Here is a 16,951-nt window from a genome sequence, read left to right as displayed (position 1 = left end):
GATTCCCTAAACAACACAGCATAACAGCTATTTACATGGCATTTATATTGATTAGGTGTTATAACTAATCTGGAAATGTTTTAAAACATATGAAAGGATGTGTGTAGTTACAGGCAAATACGATGCCATTTTACGTTATGGATTTGAGCCTCTGAGGACTGGGTACCTATGGGCGGGATGGGTGGTGGGCTGGAGCCAACCCTCTGTGGACTGGGAATGACAATACTTTTCATGGGGGAGCTATACTTCTTTTTCAGACCCTTAGAACACGGCGCTTAGCAGCAGGAAGAGACTCTCATTATCCTCACCAAAGAAAACGAGGAGTACCAAGCAGGCTTAATAACCTCTGGTCACCAGCTGCTGGCAGCCCACCTCTGCAAGGCAAGGATAGATAGAACTAGATAGCTCTGGAGATCTACTGATCACTGAGTACTAAACACTGGAATCCAATAACTTATCTTTTCATGTTTCTAGTGGACCTAACCTTGCTGATTCAATGTTATCCCAAAGCTCTAGGTTCACAGCTTGTGTATAACCTTGGTTCAAATAGTGAGTGTTCTAAATAGATACAATATTTAGTGTGTTTTTATTGCCCCTCTCAGCAGTGCTTAAAGTCCTTGTTGGCCTTCTGCACGGAGGATGGACAAGTGGCTCGTTCCCTTAGCTGCTCTTACAAGCTGCTTTGCAAATGGCTCTGGCAGGTGGCGCAGTGTAGGGGGAGGGCTCGCAGTCTGTCCCTGGAGCCTGTGCTGTGCATCTCTTTCAGTAAAGTACCATCTCCCAGTCCCAGTCAGATAAGCTTCCCCACCCACTTTCTTGAGGTTATTTCTCCCTCCTGACTCATGTCTACTGCCTCATTTGAGTAACCGTGCAAACATTTAGCCAAGAGGCCATACCAGGCTGAATGCTTATTTACGACTTGTCAGGACTCTCCAGCCCAGGCACGGAGGCAGCATTCTGAGTCTGGCCTTCTGGTCAAATAAGGACAAAGGGAACCACGCCTTCCATTCTTGGCTGGGAAGCAGAGCCGGTTAGAATGCTGTGTGCTGGGTGTAGAATCCTCCCTTACACGGCCTATTCTTTCCCAGCACCTCAATGACCCCAAAGTTGTAGAACCATAAATCAGGAGGAAGAAGTACAGAATATTTCCACCATGATCTAAGGATGCCCAGAGAGCGGAGAGCTTCTTTATATTTCTTTCTCAGCTTCTTGTAGGAAGTTGATGGTATCTTCTCAGTCTCACAGTTCCAAAGTGGAAGTGCTATCCTCATTGCACATTGCATGCCAGCAGGGAGCCTCCTAGGGAAAGAAAAAGTATTGGAAGAGAGTCACAAAGCCATGCAGTCAAAGGTACACTCACACTCACCTGAAAATAGAACCCAAAGGAACCTGGACATAGCTGCCATTCTAGAGAAACAACCCCAGTGGAAATCAGTCCCACCGGGGCGATTTGGAAAGTGAGGCAGCCATAACAGTTCCCTTCAAAATAATGTAAGTTTGTAACCAAGCAGAAAACTAGAACTTGCTCTCTGCAAGCTCCTCTCCTTAGCCTTGTGGAAGACAGAAAATTCCTCACATTGAAGAGCCGTAGAATCCAATGTGGAAGGGGTGAGGGTGGGGAGTATGTTGTACAATTAAACCTAAAACAGTTCATTGAATACAAGACCAAAAGAAGTGTACCAGACCAGTGAGCTCCTTCCTAAACTTCTGATGCTCTGTTGTTTAATTTGTTTAATAAACCATAAGTCCAGTGTCTCAGCAGGTAAACTTACTCCATGTGCCCCCTTCCTGTTAGCCAGCATGAGTGTCTGGTAGAAATAGCATCAATTTGGCTTTTCAACCACCAGTCCTTTCCTGGAGCTCTGCTTTGTCTTTAGAACGTGCTTAAAGCTACCGCTCTGTGTACTTTACAGGAGGTCAGGAGGAGAAAGCAAACAAAATAATGGGCAAGATGGTGCTGGGGATGCTGTAAGTGCTTTCTTTACAAGGCATTTGTAGATGAGAAGGCAAATGATCTGTTTCCTCACAGAGGACCCTATATATTAGTGCTAAGCAAATATTTGGAGGATCGTGGTAGTGAAGATTTTAAAGGAATCCCTCTGGGGTTGGGATAGAGAACGCTTCTTCATAAGATAAATATTTAGAGCTGAATCGAAAGAGCAGGGGGCAAAGGAAATAGGCCACGGGGCTACCTAGGCATGCCACGTATTTTCGTGCCTCTTGGTCCTTTTGGGAAGTATGTCTTTCTGTTTCATCCTCTCCACCCCTGCCTTTGTGCCTATGGCTCCTGCCTTCCCTCTGCCTTCCATACATGGCTGTCCCAGGGATCCAAGAGCTCCCACTCCTTCTGGTTTGGGGAGAAAAGCTGCTCCTTCATGTTTTTAATGCTGATGGGTTTCCTGACATGTGTATCCTACTTGACATGGCAGAGTTCACAGTGTGGATGACAAGGGCTTGATCTGCCTCACTTTTCTTTCTACCCTGGGCAGATTCCCTCTTCTCTTCCTCTGCTGTGCTCAGGCTCTTTCTAGAGGGCTGCCCTGAGGACCCTAGGGAAGTCTCCAAGTTTCGTGGAGACAGTTGGGAGGCAGCACAACTTGCCTTCAGCTGAGAGCCTTGCATGTGGTCAGGCTGCCGTGAGAGCCACTCGAATGTATAGCATGAGAGATGTCTGGGAAGAATACTTTTTGAGAAGGCAGGGGAGGAAAAGAAAGAAACAAGGGACATCAAAAGGAGAAAGGTGGTTAGATCAGGACCAGACATTTTTATTGTTCATTTCCAAAGGAGATGACAGAGTTCTGAGTTTACAGTGGCTGGGCCTGGCATGAGTTGGCAACCAGAACAACCAGTTGATTAAATTAGCATTTGTTAGAAGCCAGAAAGGAAGAGGGATGCTGTACGTAGGGATAGATGAGCATGAAGAAAATCATCTTCATAGCTTTTGAATTATTTATGGCCTAAAATTTTACATGCTGAAACCTAAAATCTAAACAGACTTGATAGAGGACTGGGAAGAGCTCGCTCTTCCCTTAAAGCTGCAGTGCACAGGCTTTGGGTCCCCACGGAGGAGTAGGAGAATGCTAACAATGACAGCCTATCGTGGAGAAAGTGGAACTCTCCTAATTTTGTTATGACCTTGAAAACAGAAAAGCAGCATAGGAACCCTGCTGCCATCAGGCACAGGAAAGCAGATTTCCTCTGGAGTGATGGACATAAACCTGTGAATGCATTATGCTTTGATTTTGCCCAGTGGTAACACAGGATGACTGTCAGATCAGTGGACAAAGGATAGGTCTCTTCGATCTTTGCCTCTGGCTTCCAGCCAGATGGGAGAGAAACAAAGACTTCAGAGACCCAGCTTTCCTTCCCCCTCTTTTGTGCTTTTCCCAGTGTTTCTTGCCTCCTTGCCTTAACCACTAAGAGACCATGCCTTGGATGGAACCTAGTGACTAGTCTCACATTTTAGGGAATCATGTCTGATCACGTCTTCATATGATTTTATGTCAGACAGGGGCCCTTCCTTTTGAGAGATGTGTAAATCCAGAAGAGAAAGACTTCGCGCTGGCTGCCTGCCGTAGAGGCAGTGAGTGGATAGGAGTGCGCTCCAGCTGGGTACTGGGGTAGCCTGATGCGCATCTTTTGTTCTTGGTCCTTCTGACTTCCCAGAGCAGCAGGACAGCCCTCATGGCAGCCTGAGGGAACTGCCTCTGTTCCCCATCCAGATCTGAAGCTTTTGTCTCTGAGCCCCTAAGAGGCAAACTGTCCTGCCACAGACTCTGGGTCTGACTCCAGCCTTCTGTTCAACCTGTGGACCACATTGCAGACCAAGGTTTTCACTGAACTAAAGCATCCAGAGGCAATAGCTGTATCCTGGAAGATCTGAGCAGAAAGACACAAGGAAAACATGCGGAATGGTGGCCAACAGGCACAACATGGTAGAGAACAGAGACCAGCAACAGACAAAGGACTGCCATGTGTCCTTTGGGGAAAAAGCAAGCAACAAAGTCATTTCTTTGACTCATCACTGCCAGCTCAATCATCACATCATATAAATGTACACAAAACAAGCTGAGTAGCATGAGTAAACGATGGGCAGGCACAGTGTTAAGAGGACAGGAATGCAATGCTGAGTTTGAGCATGGGGTTTCCTTTCTGCCCCTGTCCCAATACCAAAGGGACCCTGTGAGGGGAAGGACTGGATTCTTGCTGCTCAGATGTCAAGCAGTGCCCACTTCTTCATAGCTACATGAAATAAATTTGAGGTCATTTTCATAATTTAAGCAAAAATGTCCCTTTCCACTTGAATTACTGAGATATTTTGGGCAAATGCAGATTTCAAAAAAAATTAAATAGCAGAATTTGAGTTTGGGAACTCATTAAAAAGCAGCGAGACTTCCTGTATTGCATCAATTATAAACAATTTGGAGGAAAGAGAGGTTGCTTTTTTTCTTTTAAGGAAATTATCTGGAAAATTACCCAGGTCTTTGCTTCCTCCTTTTAGATGTGATCTGCAAGGGCTGTGTTAAAGACAATGACCTCATTAGAGTGGGCTTAGATGATAGAACCAGGAGAGACTGAAAGGCCAAACTCTGCCCTCTGACTTGGCTCCTTATGGCCTTATGCCTCTCTCTAGGCATTTCTTTTTCCACTGTGGAAAAGAAGCCCAACCTGTTGCCACTTTCCTATTTTATAGGAATGTGCCGAAAATTAATATTGCTGGGAGACCAGGAGGGCCAGAAAAAATGATCCTATCTCCACAGGAAGCCTTATCAGTTTTATTTTGCCCGCCACTCTGTGCTGGCATTGAAATATTGCTTAAAATCTTTCTAAAAAAAATCTTCCGTTTTTCACCTACCCCCCCCCATGACCACTAATAATAGGAAACTGTACTCAGCTGCTAGGATCTAAAGTGATGCTTAAAGTAGCTCAGTGAACATATAAGCTATGTGTACAAAGGAAGGTGTGTTGATCATTGCAGAACTCTGCCTACCTTCTCTAGGTTTTTCTTTAAAAAAATTTGTTTTATTGAACCTCCCCTCCCCCCATCACTTATGTAGACTAAAGTCAGTCAGAATGGGGTCTTGCCAGTGGGAGAAAAAAAAAAGAAGCCTGCCAGTCTTTATTTTAGGTGAGGAAGAAACCCAAACTGGAAGTTTGTCATCCTCTCGTTGCTTATCAGTGGCCCTTTCCCTATCTGCAAGTTCTTTTTTGTTGCTTGTTTTGGAGACAGGGTCTCATTATGTATTACTGATTGGCCTGGAGCTTTCTATGTAGACCAGGCTGGCCTTGAATGCAGAGTCTGCCTGCCTCTGCCTCCTGAGTGCTGGATTCAAGGTATGTGCCACCACATCTTGCTCTATCTGTGACTTTGAGCCCCTCTCTTCCCTGTCCTCTTTGTTTCTCAACTGCTCAGTGTAGAGTTCAACATTCAACTTCCCAGTCTTATATGCTCTTGGCCAATACCAAGGAACTACTGTATGTGGACTGGACTGGACCGGACTTCTTTTATAGTGAGGACTTGGCTTGTGCTATCTGGAGCGATCCTAAAGCCAGCTGACAAAAACACACACATGAGCACCCTAGCTCCTTTTTCATTCTGTGAGACGCAAGTCACATGTTGCATCGCATAGACACACACACAGACACACACACGTCTCATTATGTATTACTGATTGGCCTGGAGCTTTCTATGTAGACCAGGCTGGCCTTGAATGCAGAGTCTGCCTGCCTCTGCCTCCTGAGTGCTGGATTCAAGGTATGTGCCACCACATCTTGCTCTATCTGTGACTTTGAGCCCCTCTCTTCCCTGTCCTCTTTGTTTCTCAACTGCTCAGTGTAGAGTTCAACATTCAACTTCCCAGTCTTATACGCTCTTGGCCAATACCAAGGAACTACTGTATGTGGACTGGACTGGACCGGACTTCTTTTATAGTGAGGACTTGGCTTGTGCTATCTGGAGCGATCCTAAAGCCAGCTGACAAAAACACACACATGAGCACCCTAGCTCCTTTTTCATTCTGTGAGACGCAAGTCACATGTTGCATCGCATAGACACACACACAGACACACACACACACACACACACACACACACACACACACACGTCCTTTTTCTCTTCAGTCTGTATTCTTCTAACCTGGCCTCCTGAGTGCTTATCTCGTGATGCCCTAGGCAGAGGTAGAAGAGTCCGTACCTCTCCATATACACTGGTCTCCTCATCCGTGAGTGCGCTGAGCAGAGAGTTCCTGTCTTTTTTACCTCAGAATATGCAACAATATCTGATTGGAAAAGAAAACCAATAATTGCTAAATATATACTTAAGCAGCTTCTAGTGGTAAGGAACCCGTGTGTTAGGTGTTGAGAAAATTTCTAATACCAGGCTGAACAAGGAGGAAATCTATTTAGGAAATACATCAGTGAATACATAAGTGAATTTTTATTTTCTATTGAATGGATGATCTAGAATTATGCAAACCGTTAATTTGGGGGAACCTCAGGTCAACAGCAGGCCATCCAGTCATGTGAAGTTGGGGCAGCTTGCTTGTCTTTGCTGCTAACACTCATGGGCTTGTGGCTTTCTTATGGCTCTGGCCTTGGAGATAAAGAGACCTCCCCCTTTTTTGAGTTCTCTGCCTTGTATTCTGTTGCCATGGCAACAACCCACTTTCATTCTGGACTTGCTCTATGGAAGAAGGGAATCCTTTACTACAATGGCATAAATAAGGGTTATTTTTTTAAGTTGACAAAGTTAATCAGGAACACATTATACTAGTACTAAAGACTCTGATTTAGTGTAAGATAGTTACATTCTTCTGACAGTATTAAAAGTGAGTTAACTGGGAGAAGAGAGGATTTGGTTACCCTTTGTTTAAATGTCTGTGTGCCTGTGGAGGTTCTATTTTTAATGCAAAAATATTTTTATCCTCTTGAAGTATGCTTCAAACCTGTTTTTAGTCAATCTAGCATGTGAAAGGAGAGAGCAAAATTTGTAGGCTGACATGATCTTGCAAAGTGCACAAGGCTGGGATGAACAAAGGTATTATCTCCCGCCCCACACCATGACAGGCTGCTCAGATCTGCTAAGACACTATGCAGAAACACAGTTGTGTAAGGTTTGGTTCTGTTTTGGAATAGACTCCACTTTGAAAAAGAGAAATGACTTGGATGCTTGCTTTTTAAACACTTTTATATACTCAGGTGAGCAAATGTTGATATGTGTTGCGGAAGCCTGGTTCACTGTTCACAAACCGCAGAAGCCTGGTATAGATTCCATGTGCTCAAAGCAGAATTCCTCAGCCTGGCTCTTTAAGCCTAGCATGCCTGCAGCATAACCTCTTTTCCTTTTCTCCCATGGAGGGCTTCTCTTTCCATTTCAAATGCTTGACCTAGACTGAGTTTCTCTGGTCTCTTGACCAGGTGGCTTCTTTTCCTGGTTTCTAGTTGTTACCCCCAACACAGATGGAGGCCTCTGGATTATCTAATAGGCAGCTGCCCGCTACATTTCCGCACACTCAGACATGGTTCTCCATCTCCTGCTTCCTCCTGATGCCTTGGTTCCCCTCTGATCAGATATGCCTGGCGACTCGGGCCCATTTGTCTTCTCTTGGAGGAGCCAGACAAGATTCTCATTTATTCACTTACAATCAGCTATCACCATCAGTAGGAGACACACAGCTTGCATGAGCATCATTACACCAGGGACGTCTATACTCAGGGACAGGCCATGGGAGGGTGGGGATTGGATTGGCAGGCTTATCTGTGACAGAATCGATCAGCAGAGAGTTTTTCTGAGAAAAACAAAGGTGATAGAGCGCTTAGGAGGCATCACTCTCTGCAGCTGCAGGGCCAGGCCCTGTGGCTATAGCTGATTGAATGGACTGATCCAATAGGATTTTGTCCACTGAGATTCTTAAATGAGCTCTGGAAGTAGAAGAGCTCTAATGAATGGATGGGTTATGTCTAAGTAGAAAGCTCAGTTTCTTCATCTGTAAAATGGACCCAGAACAGCTTACTATATAGGATATCGTGAGGAGCATGTGGGTGAGCAATGTAAAGTGTTTGTGAGAGTGCATGGCACTATGTAAGTGCTCTGTTTTTATTAGTAATGCCTGGTAATGAATCACACATGGATCCTGACAGTAGTCACCTCTGTCAGCTAAAATGAACACATCTGTGTTTATCTGCTTTTTGTTATCAAATGATAAATCACTTCAAGAATACTTTCCAATTACAAAAACAGAAGTCTTATTTTCTTTTGAATTTCATAAACTCAGGAGAGAATGAGAAGTTTGTGTGGGGGCAGGAGAGCAAATGATGAGCCTTTCAAAGTATGTGCATTGTCAAACAAGTTACTAGCTTGGACTAACAGGGTGGACAGTCGCCCTTCTGCCCCCTCCAGGGTTGTTCTTAGGCAGAATGCATGCATGCATTCACAAAGATCTACCTCCAGAGTGCTGGGATTGGAGGCATGTGCCACCAAGCCTGGCTTCATCCCATTGAATTTTACTGTTAAGGGTTTTTTTTTTTTTTTTTTTTTTTTTTACAAGTGCTAAAAACAAAGTTTTATTCTCAAATACTGAGCACAATACCAAAGGCCCCCACTGCTAACTTTGCCAGGGCTGTTCCTTCTGAGGCCATCCCATGCCGCTCTCTCAGCTTCCAGTGGTTTGCTGAGGATTGTGTTCCTCTTGAGTCATTACCCTGATTGCTGCCTTCATGTTTATATACTATTCCTCTCCACTCCCTCCCCGCCCCTGCCTCTGTGTGTGTGTGTGTGTGTGTGTGTGTGTGTGTGTGTGTAAATTTTCTCTTTTTATAAGGACATTAGAAGAGGACCCTTCCGAAGGGCCTCATTCCAATTTGATTACCTCTGTAAAGACTAGCTCTCAAGGGGGAACATCGGGAAAGACCAGGCACTAGGACTGACATGCATCTTATTTTGGAGGAGGAGAAAGACTCAGTACAACCCATTATGCTGACATTTTTGGAAGTGAATCCTGGAATGGCTTTTGGGTTGGCAATGGGGCATGTTGGTTTGCTTTGGAGTCTTTGTGGCTACAAGACATGTGAAACACATGCTCATTGCTTAACACTCTCTTGCCTTTTATTCTCCACTGGCCCTTCTTCCTTAGAATCCTCTGCTAGACCCCTCATGTGCTCCCCGCCATGGTTCCCTCATGTGCTGCCCCCATGGTTCCCTCATGTGCTCCTCCCCCCAGGTTCCCTCATGTGCTCCCCCCATGGTTCCCTTATGTGCTCCTCCCCCCGGGTTCCCTCATGTGCTCCCCCCCATGGTTCCCTCATGTGTTCCCCCCCACCCCCGTGGTTCCCTCATGTGCTCCCCCCCATGGTTCCCTCATGTGTTCCCCCCACGGTTCCCTTATGGGCTCCCCACCCCCGCCTGTGGTTCCCTCATGTGTTCCCCCCCATGGTTCCCTCATGTGCTCCTCTCACATGGTTCCCTCATGTGTCCCCGTCCCCGCCTCATGTGCTCCTCGCCCCCATGGTTCCCTCATGTGTTCACCCCCGCAAAGTTCCCTCATGTGCTCCTCTCACATGGTTCCCTCATGTGTCCCCGTCCTCCCCAGTGTGCTCCCCCCCCCCCCCCCCCCCCCCCCCCCCCGTGGTTCCCTCATGTGTTCCCCCCCATGGTTCCCTCATGTGCTCTTTCCCCATGGTTCCTTTGTTTCAGTGACTAACTGCAGCTCTATTGTGCCCTGGCTCAAGTGAGGAGCCAGAATCCTGCTCTATCCCCCCCAACCCCTTCCTGAGCTCCCTCCTTAGGTAATCCCCTTTCAAGTGCTGTGGGCTCTAAGAGACATCTAGCATCCGCTTACCTCTCCATCCTTATCAGTCCCAATTCAGTCCTCACTGCTAGCATCTCTCGCTAGAGGACTATGACGGCTTTCTAAATGGCCACTCTTTTGCTGTCCCCCCCCCCATGGTGTTCAGAGACATGTAAATCAGATTTTGACCCCCTCCTACACTTTTGCTTTAAATTCTTCACTGAGAATAAAACACAAGCCCTTTACTGTGACCCAAATTGCCCACAGCAGGCATACCCATGTCTCCCTCTCTCCTCTCACTAATAGGAACCTTTCCAAGCCATTCCGGTCTACCTTTGGGCTCTTGTTAGCTCCACCGTCTTTCTAGAAAGCTCTCCTTTCAGATTTCAGATGCTTGGTTGGCTTACCTCTCTGTCATTTCGATCTTAGCTCTGCTGCTGCTCTCTCGGAGACCAGCTCTGACTATCCCACATCAAGCAGACTTTGCAGACCTCTCTCATTTCCCATCTTATCTTCCTGATCAACTTCAATCCTATCATGTATCACTCCTGCTCTCCTTATTCATTCATGGCCTCCTGCTCCCTCTAGAATAGAGCCCACATAACACCAGGTACACTGCTCCATTTGTTCAGTTTGTGAGTCCAGAGCCTAAAACAGAGCCTTGCACAATCTAAGTATGAATGGATGCTTATTTGTTGGGTGCAAGAATGGAGAATCTGCAAGTGAGAAAAGGCTTATAGACAGATGCGTACTGTGTCCTGCATGGTTCGAAGCTTCCTTCTGATACATGGAATCCTTTAAGGTAGATAGATATTATCTCCATTTATAGGAAATTGAGGCTCTGAGAGACTACATGGAGATCCTGATCCAGTAGCACAACATGAAGTTCTAACTGATCTCCATGAACATTCTACCACACACACTGGAAGTGACCAGAGCATACAATAGAATCCAATGATTTAGAAATAAGAGTGAAATAGTGAAAAGCATTGAGAACATTGTTTTGTTCTGGATCAACTAAGAAAAAAAATGTTCTTTTTGGCTTAATTTCCCCATCATTTGGTAAATTAATTGAAGATTGAAAATTCACACAGTAGAAGGGCAGGCGAGCTGAAATAGAAGAAATGTGAAATTTAATGAAAGAATGAAAATCATCAAAAGAAAAAGTAATAGTGGGCTACTGTGGTATTTTGCCGTGTGATTCAGGACTGAAAGTCATGTTGCAGATCAGGCTTGGAGGTGGAAGATGTGTTAACCTCCTTCCTACTGCTGTAGCAAATACCTTAGAGGATCAGCTCATAAAGAGAAAAAGTTTACTTCAGTTCACAATTCAGAGGTTGTAATCCATGAATGTTTGGTTTCATTACTTTTGGGTCTGCGGTGAGGAATGCCTGGTAGGAGTGAATGGTGAAACAAAACCACTGACCTCCTGGAGCATAGGAGTGTGAGGAGGGCCTGGCTCCACAGTCCCCTTCAAGGTCACACCCTTAGTTACTCAAACACCTCCACTAGGCCCTACTTTTAAAAGACTCCATCATTTCCTAATGACATCATCCTGAGGGCCAAGCCTTTAACTCATAGGCCTCTGATGGACTTTGAGGATCTGAACTAGCAGTGGACAGGACTGACGTGGGATGCTCTGTGCCTAGCGTCGTGCTTCCTGAGTGTAGTAGATGGTACTATGGTAGATGGCCAAAGTATGTACTAAATGAATGAATGAGAGAATTTAATTGCTTAAGTGTATGGAGATACTCTTTTTCTCCCATGTGCCTTTACTATGAGCAGAGGTAGGGATAGGAATTCTTATGGCTAGATGACTAGAACCCAGACCAGGGAATTTGCCAGATGAAATGCATAGGCAAAGCCCCATGGCCTGAAGTGTACAAAAATCCCTTACCTTCTTGCCTCATGCCCCCTAAGCTTGGTATGCTTTTTTTCCCCTTTTGCCTGTGGGGGAGGGAAGGCTTGGCTGTTAGTTTGAAAGAATGACCAACTCTTCCTGTTTTCTCTAATGACCCTGCACCAGTATTTTGTTGACCATAGTGAGATGTGGGGAGACCACGATTTACTCTATGGTAGATTGTATCTTCAATGATAATCGGCAATAAAAAATAGAGCCCCATTGTCATTTATTTCAATACATTTCAAACTACTAATAGAAACACTAGGAAAAATATCATGAAAAGAAAAAGAGATAAAAAGAGAATTTGTTGGATCTTCACCTTCCCGAAGGAAATAATTCAAGTATGAAAAGAAGAAACTAGATGTAGGTAATAGAAAGTCAAGGTATTTAAGGAAGAGCTGTTGTTTTATAAGATCTGAAATCTTGGGATGCAATAGAAAGCAGGGAGGGTGCAGCATCATGGACCAATGCAACCATTTACAGGCACAATTGTCAGAACAAAGTAGGTGATTCAATCCTCTAAGAACACAAAAGACAATAGGACAAGATTTGTCATGTACCCAGCAGAACAGCACCTGGGGAACTCTTGATTAGATGTGGAGAGTCCAGAACAGAAAGCACCAAAGATATATTTTAAAAGAAAGTTGTGTTACCACTGGAGTCATAGGCCTCCTAGACCCTAGGTTCTACAGTGGGTATCAGCCTACAGGTGATTTGGGGGTGTCCTCTATGGGCCAACACATGTGGGGAAGTTAGGGTTAGCAGTATGGGGAAGGAAAATTGAACCGTGAACTGTTGCAGCTGCAACAGAGGCCTTAGCATCCCACCAGGAGCTGCAGAGATGGCATGACCTTCTGAATTTAGGTAAGAGGATGCAGCCTTGTATCCCTGCAATGACCATCAATTAGAATGTGTGCTGCCCCTGGGAGCATGGTAGTACCCTTCAGCACTGCCTGTACAAGGACTCAGATATGACCCCTCCACAGCTAAAACTTTTGCCAATTGAGGACTAAGTGGCTGAGCCCAGAAGGGGTACGAGAGGGTTCTAACCAGTATATCTCCATGTGTCCCTATTGGAAGTAGCACTGGTTCTCCAAAAGAAGATGATAGATTGTTGTTTACCAACAATGCATCTTCAAGTGAAATGCTCTGTGGATGATCAACTATTCCTTGAGCCACTATAATAGCCTTTCTCTAGCACTTTCCACCTTCACATCTGACCCCCTTGAGACTACGAGTGGAATGATCTGAAAACATAAATCCAGTCTTCACATCCCTACTCCACAACCCCCAATGATTTCCTGTCTCATATATCATAAAATCCCAACTCTTTGACTTGCCCTTTAAGAAGTATGACTGTATATCATGCAAACCAGGCCACTTCTGAGAGTGAAAGGAGGCCCTATCCATAATTGCACAGGGACGAAAATCTCAACCATGACGATTTTTGACAAGCTGGGGTGTATGTCTGTCCATAAGGTACCTGACAACATGTTCACCTTTCTCATCTCACCCTCTTCCTGAAATCCATTTCCCTTTGCTTTCTACTAAATCCAGATACAAACTAAGCCTTTTCTTACCACAGGGCCATTGCATTTGTCACTTTTCTCCTCCTCCTCCGGACGAAAATCTCAACCATGACGATTTTTGACAAGCTGGGGTGTATGTCTGTCCATAAGGTACCTGACAACATGTTCACCTTTCTCATCTCACCCTCTTCCTGAAATCCATTTCCCTTTGCTTTCTACTAAATCCAGATACAAACTAAGCCTTTTCTTACCACAGGGCCATTGCATTTGTCACTTTTCTCCTCCTCCTCCCTCCTCCTCCCCTCACCCCCCCCTCCTCCTCCTCAGGCCTTTGGTGTTAGGTTTTTACATTTTATCGGCTGCTGTCTTTGAGCTTTGACCAACAGGGAATTCTCTGAGCTGCTCCTCTGGAGACGCCACCTGCTCCTCAGCCTGTGGACTCTGTGGACCACTAGCTGCTACTTCACCACCTTCACTCCTCCTCCTCCTCCTCCTCCTCCTCCTCCTCCTCCAATATGTCAGCTTAAAATGTTCCTATCCAGAAAGGCCATTGCATTTCTTCTGCATCATAATACTTCCTTATTTTATCCATAGCGCCAACCTAGATGTTAAACTCCATAAGAAAATGAATCTTGGGGCTGGAGAGATGGCTCAGTGATTAAGAACACTTGCTGTTGTACCAGAGGACCTGGATTTGATTCCTAGTACCCATCCATAATTCCAGTTCCAGGGGACCCAACACCCTCTTCTGGCCTCTGCTGGCATTACATGCACATGGTGCACTCACATACACACAGACAAAACACTCATACACATAAAATAAAAATGATAAATACAATATTGTTTAAAGAGAGAATGAATCTGCTCTGGCTTGCAAGCCTCTGTAAACACAAGCATTACCCAGTGCTCCTCTATTTGTGTTTGGTGTCAATAAATTCAACATTAAGTCAATGTGGAACTTAAGAAAATCTAAATCAAAAGTTGTATATGCAAATGACATACTTTCAAATTATATATATATATATATGTATACAAATGGATTCTTTTAAAGCAAAAGTATTGTGTACATGCCACTGTACACACTTTGGGCACTTCCCAAAGACCTGTAAAGGACAAACACGTCACATCACCTACACTGGGAATTATACAGGTGGCCGCTCACCCTCGATGTGTGGACATAGAGGAATGCAAAACATGAAGCAATCAATTTGCAAACACCTAGAGGATCACAGTCTGCTGGATAATAACCAGCAGTTTAGTGATGAGGAGATATTGTCAGAACAATCTAATTTCCTTTTAAGACAGAGGGACCTTCATCAAAAGCGTTTATTAAGTGTCTGTCTGCACACAGCCGGGAGGTGGGAGCAGGGAGGCTTGTGTTCAGCTGTGAAGCATCAGATTTAATATGTGTCTTGACTTTAGCTGAAATCTGATTTTGCTGCTGTGATAATTTCCTTTCACAGGTCAAGTAAATACAGTCCCTCACAGTAGATGGCAGTTGCAAAATAGTTACAGAGTTAATCTCAGAATAATCACCAAAGCCTTTAAAAATTGGAATAAAAAAAAAAAACCCTGATGATTAAAATTTGACCTTTTACTCAGGTGAAATAAGGTTAAATTTCCAGTGCTCTGCTTTCTAATGCCTAATTGTGTCCCAGAAAACAGAATTGAACTCCGATTACCAGCTGAGTTGTTCTTCGTCCATTTGCAATGGTTACTGAATGCCTTCATATGAGAAGGGTCTAAATTAGCTACTGTAAGCAAAAACTTTGATAGTCACACATGAACTCTGAGGACAGAATTTCAGGCTTAAAGAAATGCTCTTTAGATGTCAAGTCATGTGCACATTCCCAGATATCAGGACCAGGTATATCACCTTGACTTTTAGACAGACAATGCTTTGGGTCAAGCTGACACAAGCTCATCCTATTATCCAGCTGTACAGACCATGCACATGTGGGAACTGAATACAGAGCAGCTGAAAAATTCCACAACAATGAATACTTACAGAAATCTTAAAAGTGGCATCCTGGGTGATGAGGTCCTCAATGCAACTGATCCCAACTGTAGACATGGCACATGCACGTCACCAGGACAGGCTCTCAAGCCAACAGATGAGAAGGCTGAATCCAAGAAGTTAGCAGCAAGATAGGTGAGCTGACCTCAGCAACAGTATCCTATCCAAGAAAGATTAAAGAATAAGGCAGGACCCCCATACAGAGAAGCTTCAGCATGGGGAATGTTGACAAAATGATTTGTGTCCATCCACAGGGGTATAAGGGAGAAGTCACTACTGTTTCTTTATATACCCAATGTTTGTAAGAATTTCTTTTGGCTGAAGATCATCCTAGGAGCTGGGATAGAGCATAGACAAGCTAGACACCATTCTTGCCCCTTGTGGCTCTTACAGCTCTCAGAGATATCCACTACCCTGATGGGTCATTATATTTTGGGGCCTATGGAGAGTCATAAAGCTTGGAAATGAACTGGATTAAGAGGAGCTGAGATAGGGTTTGGTACAAAGTACTGTTAGCTATCCAAAGAAGATGGCTGTAGGAGCAAGAACTTCAAAAAGAATATCACAATCCATCTTACACTCTGTGATTTATTACTGCCCCAAGGGGGGCAAAGGACATTTGAATGCTTACCAGATTCAGTGGTGTCAGGAAGTCCTTCCCTTCATATCTTCTGGAGCATTGGCACATTTCTCATGCCCTCCATGCTTGCTCCGTTCTCTTGGTTTCGATGATGCGCTCCATGTACCTCCCCATTTGCTAATAACTGGCCATTTCTCTCCTAGGCCCCACTGTTGGCTCCTTCCTTCTCAATGATCTAACCTATAAATGCTGGGGTGTCCCAGGTTTCTGTCCTGGGCTCCTGTCTTTTCTAGTTGTCTCTAGTGCTCTTATCTAGTCCAAGGCTTGTGCCACCTTCATGCCTATGACCCCCATTTTACTCCTCCTGTTGACCCCTTCCAGAACAACAGGCCAATATCCTCCACATACTTGGCCCTACCTGTCAGCAGGCATCACAAACTTGAAGGTCCAGCCTCCTGTTACTGAGTAAAGACTGAAAAGTTACCTGGATTCCTCTCTCAACTGCCTCAACCTCCACATCCAGTTCATCTCAAGTGCTGTCACTTCCTCCTCCAAAACATACTCCTCTTAATCACCATGGCTACAGCCCAGACACAGTCTGAGTCATTACAGGAGCTTCCTAACTGACTCAGCTCCTTCACTATTCCCCCTTTTACCAGGGACAAGAACTCTATGTCCATCAGCCAGGGGAATCCATCTAATCAGGCTGCTGTTACTCTCCTGATATGAAAGTGAAGAATATCTTTCTTAGTATATTTAGCATAAAATCTGAATTCTTCATCCTGGGTTAAAGGCCCAACATGCTGTGTCTTTTGCCTCCTTCACCCTTACTCTGCTCCAGACAAAGTCTTCTGTTCCTCAGAAACATCATGTTTTGGCCTCAGGGGCCTCTGCACTTGCTTTTCCTTCTGCTTAAAGGACTCCCCCAATGTTTATGGACTTGATCTACACTGACACATCTCCAGCTTTCTTCAGTGAGGCCTCCCTGACACCAAACCAAGAGTAACTATAAGATTTCTCATTATCTCATACTTTTTTTACTTACCTACTTTTATTTTTATTTATTTCATTTTTATTTATCTATTTGGTATATGTGTATGTGTTCCTGTTTGGCACATGTCGAGTATGTGTGTATAT

At 44.7% G+C, this 16,951-nt stretch overlaps 1 long non-coding RNA gene across 1 annotated transcript; it reads right to left on the bottom strand.

Annotated features, from left to right (window-relative positions):
* Positions 1–598: 598 nt before the first annotated feature.
* LOC108491456 lies at positions 599–16,330 on the bottom strand. Its single transcript, XR_001872763.2, has 3 exons — positions 15,866–16,330; positions 15,226–15,394; positions 599–1,299 (listed from the first exon to the last, which is right to left on the bottom strand). It is a non-coding gene; the product is annotated as an uncharacterized LOC108491456 (long non-coding RNA).
* Positions 16,331–16,951: the final 621 nt, after the last annotated feature.

The sequence above is a fragment of the Nannospalax galili genome, unplaced genomic scaffold (assembly GCF_000622305.1).
Source record: "Nannospalax galili isolate Female #2095 unplaced genomic scaffold, S.galili_v1.0 scaffold281, whole genome shotgun sequence".
NCBI lineage: Eukaryota > Metazoa > Chordata > Mammalia > Rodentia > Spalacidae > Nannospalax > Nannospalax galili.
Note: the sequence above shows the minus strand (reverse complement) of the source record. Positions and strands in the feature narration are given on the sequence as shown.